Here is a 9,161-nt window from a genome sequence, read left to right on the forward strand (position 1 = left end):
ATCAATTAAATACTTTCGTTTGATTCTTTTTCTAAATATAAATATCACGGCCGTAAATGACGGTATGAATTTTGTGTAAAGGAAGAAGTTGTAAGGTGGAGACCTGGTCGACTCTATTTATTTGATAGACTTGGGACAACCTTGCACTATTGTTGCGAGAATATTCTTATGGCCAGTCTTTCAATCCTATATTAACATTCAGCTATTGGCCCTCAGTAGTTTTTCAAGTTATTATAGTGTTTTAAAGTAAATTTGTGTTGTATTAATTCCATGCTACGACTGTAAACCCTCTTTATCTGGGTGTTGTAAAGCTAATTATTTTCCGACCCTGCCCGCGAGGGTAAGGGTTTTTATAATGCATGAGTGAAGGATAACTCTTGAGGAATGCCTATCAAGGACTCTTAATTCTTGGCAATTTCCATGCTATGGTTTTTCTAACTTTCTGAGTTAATTTTAAGCTGGTCTGTTCAAAATTTTCCTTTTGGTTTTGTATTCACCATGATTAGTTAATTGATATTGAGTACCTGTATGAATACTGGTTTTTGTTCTTTTATCCCGGGTCTCAGGGTTTTGCCGCTACCTAATAAAAGGTTTAGGTGTGTTATTTCTTGCATATTTATTATATCTATTGTTTAAATTGTGAATGTTGTTCACTATGTTTATATATAAATTCCTGTTTTGCTCTGACCCTGCTACTCAGGGTTTGGCTTTCCTAGCAAGGTTTTAGCATTCCAATATTCGCAAGAAAAAGAGATTCTTGGTAGTAATATGTTTGTCTTCGTTCCCTGACATTTGTTTTCAATGTTGAATTATACTTTTTTAAACTTGTTTTTAATACTAAAGTATACTTGTTCAAACTCTACCTTTTTGTTTTAATAGAGACTACTCATTCTGATGGTACCTTTACCAGCACACTAGGTAATCCTCCCTTCATCTAATTACATGAAAGATATTTTCAGACTACTATTACTAATTTCTCAAACTAATCTGTCAATTTCTACAGTCTAATAGCAATTGACACACACACACACACACACACACACACACACATATATATAGGTAAAGATACATAACAGCTTCCTAATTACTTCATAAGGAAATTTCACTTATCTAGTTCACAATGCTTTCCATGTTAAGCCTAAACTAAGCCTTGCTACTCGATATTTTACCTCCCAACCTTGAGACTACTACCTCCTATAGTCTCCCCTCGAGTTGTTCCTATACACAAGAACCTTTTTCTTCTTTTCTATTATCAGATCCTAATATCTCACAACTATCTGGTCCAAACTAGATGTAGCTACTGAACTCTGCCTGACATCTCAACACATAATTTCTTTCCTTTCTTTTCTTCTCCTCCCTGATATCAGATACCCCTATCCTCTTGATCTTTCTTGAGTAAATACTCAAGAAATTAGTTAGGGAAGATAATTGTCTCCCTAACTACTTAAAAAGTAAAAGAAATATTTAAAAATAACTACTAATTTTCTTCTGCATAATTAATCCAAGAAATAGTTTTATAATTAAAGTAATAACAAATTGTTTGGTTTGCAGTAAATTAAATATTTACATAATTTGGGGATATCACATTCCCCCCCCAAATATGTAACATCGTCCCGATGTTTTCCTTTGAAAATAAATATGGAAATGTTTCCTTCATACCCTACCCATCTTCCTAGGGGGTCTCCTCCAGCCCATAGTGCTTCCATTGCACTTTAACCTGGGTGATAACTCATTTCTGCAGCATTACTTCTCTCTGATCGAGTATAACCAGGGGCTTGACCAAGAAATCGCCTTCCAGTTCGACCTATACATAGCAATAAAACACTTTAAATCATCAACCAGCTTGTTTAATAAATCTGAATTCAAACAAAAAGCTTATTATATACTTTACCTGAATGTCTTGCCAATTGATTATGTGGTTAGCATCATAAATGTATTTCTTAAGTAGAGAAAATTGAAAGACATTGTGGACATGAATATGGATGGGTAACTCAAGCTGGTAAGCCACTGGTCTGATTCGAGCTAAAATTTGGAAAGGGTCGTAGAATCGGGCTGCTAATTTAGCACATCTGGTCCATTGCAAGGTGCTTTTCTTGGCTCGTACTAGAATGTAAACATGATTCCCCATTTGGAATTCCCAGAAGCTCCTCTTTCGATCAGAAAATTTCTTTTTCCGATCCTGAGAAACTTTCAAATTGACTCGTACCTTTTTCACCATCTCCTCCATTTCTTCTAACATATCTGGTCCTAGCATCAACTTGTCCTCTGGGCCACTCCAACTCAAAGGTGTCTTGCACTTACGCCCGTATAACACCTCAAAGGGACTCATTTGTAAGGATGTATGGTATCCATTGTTATAGGCAAACTCTACCAAGTGCAGGTAGTCCTCCCACTTAGATGGTTGTTGCATTACGTAAGTTCACAACATGTCTTCTACTACTTGATTTACTCGCTCTGTTTGTCCATCCATTTGAGGATGATATGTAGTGTTGAAGTGTAGTTGTGTGCTCAATCCTTCAAAAAGAGATTTCTAGAAGGCTGATGTAAATTTCACATCACGGTCAGAAATGATCATCTTGGGTATTCCATGTAATTTAAAAATGTTTTGCATAAAAATGTTAGCAATTTGTACCACTTTATAAGTTGACTGGACTGGTATGAAATGAGCAGATTTGCTCAATTTTTCCACTACCACCATGATGGAGTCCTTTTGCCTTGTAGACTTAAGCAATCCGATAATGAATCAATGGATATGGTTTCCCATTTCCATTCGGGAATAGGCAATGGGTGGAGAAGTCACGTTGGATGTTGGTGCTCCTCCTTTACTTGTTGGCATTCCAGACAATGGGCTAAATATTATGCTACCTCCTTCTTCATACCAAGTCAGAAAAATTCTATTCTAACGGAAGAAATCAGTTTCTGGTATTTGGGGTGGCCTGCATAAGGACTCTTATGATATTAGTCTAAAATTAATTTTTTAAGAAGTTTCTGGTTAGGTACATATAACCTTTTCCTATAAATGAAGAATTCTTCTGAATTTACCTCATATCCCAATTATTGCCATAAATGTTTATATATTAAATCTTGCATGGTTGTTTTACGAATCTTCTCATAAAAAGTAGTTCATGATTCACTAAAAGAAATCTCATACAAGCAATTTACCTTCCGACTTAAGGCATCTGCAACCCAGTTCTCTTTTCCCTTCAAATGTCTAGTTTCAAAATCAAATTCACTTAGGAATTCATTCCAACGATCTTGCCTAACATTTAAAGTGGGTTGTTTGAAGTACTTTGTTAGACTGTGATGGTTAGTCATTAACAGAAATTTCTTACCCATCAAATAATGTCGCCACATCTTTAAGGCATGGATCACTGCTATCAACTCTAAGTCGTATGCCAAATACTTTTGTTCGTACTCTTTAAGCTTCCTTGACTCAGGTAAAAACCATGCCTTCTTGCATTAGTACGCCACCTACACCTTCCTTGCTAGAATCTGTACAAACCACGTATTCTTTATTGGGATCAAAAATGCTCAAAATAGGTGTAATGGTGAGTAGATGTTTGAGCTGATCAAAGCTCCTTTGATAGTTGGAGGTCCACCTAAAGTCTTTTCCTTTCTTTTTCATAGAGATAATAAGATATGCCACCCTAGCAAAATCTTCCACAAATCGTCTATAATATCTAGCTAGACCCATGAATGATCTTATGTCAGCTACATCCTTCAGTACCGGCCATTCCATGGTCATCATTATTTTCTATGGGTCTACTGTGATTCTATTCTTGGTGATGACATGTCCCAAGTACTAGATTTTCTCCTTAAAGAAATCACATTTACTATACTTAGCATACAACTGGTGTTCTCTTAGAACTTGCAAAACAATACGGATATGCTCCTTATGTTCTTCTATGCTCCGAGAGTAGATCAGTATATCATCAATAAAGATCAACATGAACTTGTCTAAGAACTAATGAAATATACTATTCATGAGGCACATGAATGTTGTTGGGCATTAGTTAGTCCAAAAATCAACACTACGAACTCATAATGTCCATAACGAGTCCTAAATGCAGTTTTTGCTATATCTTCCTCTTTTATTCTGATATGATGATAGCCCGAGTGGAGATCGATCTTTGAGAATATGGTTGCACCCTTCACCTGATCAAATAACTCATCTATACGAGGAAGGGGGTATTTTTTCTTAATGGTTAGCTTATTTAACTCACGTAATCCATGCAAATTCACAGGGTTCCATCCTTCTTCTTAACAAATAATATCGGAGCTCCCCAAGGGGACACACTATGACGGATATACTATTTATCAAGCAACTCTTGGAGATGAATTTTTAATTCTGTTAGCTCCAAAATTCTCATTTTTAAGGGGCTCAGGAGACTAGGGCAGCTACCGGAATTAATTCAATGGTGAAATCTACATCCCTTTTTGGGGGCAGACCCTCAATTTCCTCAGGAAATACATCCAGAAAATTTTGTACCACAGGTATATTTTCTATTGAAACAATTTTATCTTTAGAGTCGGCATACCCTACTTATATAGCATAAACTTGGCAGCCTTTACTGATTCACTTTGCTAGTTGGGAGGCTGCTACAAGTCTTAATTGCAGAGGTTTTTGAATACCTTGAATTTCTTGCCTTTCCCCTTTCTCATCCCGATGATTAATAGTTTTGGTTTTACAGTTAATGAGGGACCAGTGTTTTTCAAACCAGTCCATACCTATAAGGATGTCATATCACCCCAGGGGTAACACATACATATCTACCATGATAGACTGATAGCTAATATTAGAGGGAAATTACAAACTTTGGCTAAAACCTTTTTTTCACTCTTGTGGCTGGTTATACTAACCAAGGATTTTTAAACTTAATAACTTGCAATTTACATTATTCCACTATCTTGGCGCTAATATAACTCAAGATAGCTCCATGATCAATTAAAATAGATATGGCTCGGTCAAAAACTTCATCTTTGAATTCAACCATGGTTGGCTGAAATTCTGCCTGGTGGTCTTCAAGGGGAAGCATTAATTTTAGGAATGGTTCTAGCCACCTCTCCCACAATATATGCTTCTTATATTTGTGAGATCTAATCAACTCCTTTGCGGTAGGGGAAATTTTTGGCATAATGCAGGCCTCCACATCCCCAACACTATACAGGTGGTCTGTTAGTTAATTCTGCTTCAGTTCTACCAGATTGCTCATTCATCCTGGTTTCACTTTGTACTTTAAATATGGGCTGATTCATATTCATATTTTGGTTAGTTTGACCTTTATACAATCCTTTGTTGTTTGTGCCCTTATTCCCCTTGTGGTTGGGAACAAATTTACTTCCCTTTTTGTCAGCCCACCTCTTTCCCATATCTCCCTTTGGTTTGTTTTGCTGGTAGTAGATTCGTGCCTTACAAATAACTTTGTCCATGGAATTTGGATTGTCAAACTCCACTCATTATTTCATGAACAACGGGAGACTGCTGATAAACTGCTGCACCTTTGCTTTTTCTTCACGTATGTAAGGGACATACCGAAGTAATGACGTAAACTTTGTTATGAACTCATCCATAGACATTTGGCCCAGTCAGAGATCATGAAACTCTTTTTCTTTTTCGTCATAAAATATTTTCATTAGATATTTTTCTTTAAAATATCTCTGAAATTTTTCCCAGGTTATGCTTTGTTCATTTACTCCGCAAATTATTTTTACTTCCTCCCACCACAGGGTGGCTTTCCCTTGTAGCTAGAAAATGGCCAAACGAGCCTTTAAATTATGGTCATATTCATAGAGCTGGAAATACTTATTCATATTGATGAGCCATGCTTCTGCTGCCTCTTCCTGTTCACCATCAAAGAGAGGAGGCTTTATTTTTCAAAACTCCCCTTGAAGTTCCATTTTCTACCTTTTCTGTGTCTTGTGATCTGACACATTATCTGATTCTTCTTCATGATTTTCTTCGCCACCTTCTGTTTCCACATTCTCAGTTTGAAACTCTTGTTCCCCTGTCATATTTCCGTGTTCAGGGCTAGGGACTAGTGGTCGATGATTCTGTCTATCAGATAGACTCTTCATAATCTTTTCCTACTCCTGCATCAGTCTTTCGTTATCTGCCCATAGCCGGGCCATCTCATCCTTCAATTCTTGTACAGTCTCCATGATATCTATATTGGTGTTTCGTGGCTCATCAGCTAGCTACGCCCATACCTCAGGATTGCCTTCTTGAGATGGTGCTGATCATGCTCCCATTAGAGACCTATGTGGCGGATTTCCAGTTCTCCTCATGCTAAGTGATTCCCTACTTCCTTTGTGCACATCACCGATGTTGTTATTTTATTTATTCCAAAGGTCTTCATTTTTGCAACCTGATCACTCTGATACCATGCGTTACACACTCACATATTAAATGAGTGAAGTAAAAAAAATTGTAACAATTTACTATATAGAAAACATGGAATATTTATATCTTAACAGAACTGTAAAACTTAATTACCTATGTTATTTCTTCGATACACTATTTATTTAAGACAGGGATCTTAACACACATTTCAGCCATAATTTCTTTATACTTCTCTTGAATGAAATTAATGGAATTAATATTTGTCGGGATTCTAAATGTACCAACAAGCCCACTGGCCACTATTGATACCACTTTATTTAAGACATATTTTTCTCAGCTTAAGCCCGAATTTTACAATTTGACCCTGAACTTATTCACCATCAGTTCACTGCTACTTTATTAGCTCCACTTGGCCTCCTTAATTTTGATTTATTTCCTACAAATGTGGTGGCCTAGGTGATAAGACTATCCCTCTTGAGACTTCAATGTTGGACAGCTCCGTCATCATCCTGGGGTTCTGCTCCACATCTACCATCTCTAGTTCTTGTGTTGATCCAACAGTGGATACAAAACTTTGGTTCCTATGCCTCGAATGTTGTTTTAGAACCCATTCATTATTTCTCCTCTTGCAGATGGGTTTTCAGTCTTCTCTGCAAGGGGTTTTCCATGTGCAGGCATCCTCGGTCTTCTGCTTGCTACTGGGGTTTGCTAGAACCTATGTTTTCTCTCCATTGCCATGATAGGCCCTTATGTTCATCTATGGCTCCTCTAATAGTCATACATGGTTTTAGGCTTCACCATTTCGACAACGATGAGGGTTTTTACATGCGGCTTATTACAAGTAACTTAGAATGTTTGTCTTTACATCCCTAAGTCTAGTATCCATCTTATACTCAATTATTCATTGATATGTAAGTTTATAATTCCTGCTACTCCTCTCAGTTGGGATGGAGGTTTTGCAGGTGTTGCAGATTTCTAGATGGGGTGTTGGAGGAAACCCTCACTCGACCCGTCGTGTGCAGCGACGAATGCCCAACCCATTATTGGGTATTTGAACTAACCTATAGTTTTCTATAAGAGTTTTCTTGTTGTTATGCATTTCAACTCCAAGGGGAGACTTAATCTGTAAATATTGTTATCTTATCAATTAAATACTTTTGTTTTATTCTTTTTCTGAATATAAATATCAGCGGCCCTAAACGACGGTATGCATTTTGTGCAAAGGAAGAAGTTGTAAGGTCGAGACCCGTTGGACTTTGTCTATTTGATATACTTGGGACAAACTCGCACTATTTTTGCGATAATATTCTTATGGCCAGTCTTTAGATCCTGTATTAACATTTAGCTATTGACTCTCAACAGTTTTTCGAGTTATTATAGTGTTTTAACAATAATTATTTCGGCAACCCCATCAGGGATTTTTAAAGTAAATTTGTGTTGTATTAGTTCCATGCTGTGACTGTAAACCCTCTTCATCTGAGTGTTGTAAAGTTAATTGTTTTTGGACCCTACCCATGAGGGTATGGGATTTTATAATACATGAATGAAGGATAACTCTCGTGGAATTCCTATCGGAGACTCTAAATTCTTGGCAATTTCCGTGCTATGGATTTTCCAACTTTCTGAGTTAATTTTAGATGGGTTTGTTCAAAATTTTCCTTCTGTATTGACCATGATTAATTAATTGATCTTGAGTACATGTATGAATACTTGTTTTTGTTCTTTTACCCCTGGTCTCAGGGTTTTGCCGCTACCTAATAAAAGGTTTAGGCGTGCTATTTCTTACATGTTTATTATATCTACTGTTTAAATTGTGAATGTTGTTCGCTATGTTTATATATAAATGCATGTTTTGATCTGACCCTGCTACTCAGGGTTTCATTTTCCTAGCAAGGTTTTAGCAGTCTAATATTCAGAAGAAAAAGAGATTTTGGGTAGTAATCTATTTATCTTTGTTCCCTAACATTTGTTTTCAATGCTGAATTATACTTTTTTAAACTTGTTTTCAATACTGAAATATACTTGTAGACTACCAGAAGGCCTTAACAGGAGGCCCTTGGTTCTGGGGTTCGGCCGGGCTTTTTCTCACCCCTTGGTTTCCAGACTTCGACCCTTCTACAGTTGTCATCTCCAAGCTTCCCATTTGGGTCAGGCTCCCGAATCTTCCGGCTCATTTCTGGGAATTCTCTGTCTTCTTAGCCATTGGAAATACTTTAGGACGCTACCTGGCTACAGATACCTCAAGAAAGGTAAATGGTCTTTACACCTACGGTAGATTGTGTGCAGAAATAGATATCAGCAAAGGACTGCCGGATCAGATTAATCTCAAGTTTGGAGATTTCCACTGGACTCAGCCATTGGATTACGAGAACACAGCCTTCCGCTGCCGCCATTGTCATCAAACGGGACACCTCCAGAGCACTTGCTCCCAGTTCACCAATAAAAAGAAGAATCTGAATCGTAAGCCCAAATCTAAGAGATGGAATCCTTTTGAGCCTCCCCGTCCTTTGGACGATTTAGATTTCTCTAGTTCGGAGGAGGAGGAATCTGAAGCAGATGTGCAGAATGATGAGGAAATTAAAGCTGATATGCAGAATGATGAGATTCCAATGAATGCTCCCTCGGTCGGTCCGGCGGCTCCCTCTAACCCTCAGATTTCTCAGAAACGTTCTCATTTATCTTCGTCCTTAGACTCTGATAAGGATACTCTGCTACCAGTGCAGACTAATCTACAACTTGTTATGGCTCAGCCAAACTCCACTGGGTGGGTCAAAGTGAGCAAGAAAAAAGGAAAAAAATGCCATATTGCAGGAACTAACCC

This window comes from Pinus tabuliformis, chromosome 4_1, assembly GCF_031772625.1.
Source record: "Pinus tabuliformis cultivar Carrire ecotype Pingquan chromosome 4_1, CPIR1, whole genome shotgun sequence".
Taxonomy (NCBI): Eukaryota; Viridiplantae; Streptophyta; class Pinopsida; order Pinales; family Pinaceae; genus Pinus; species Pinus tabuliformis.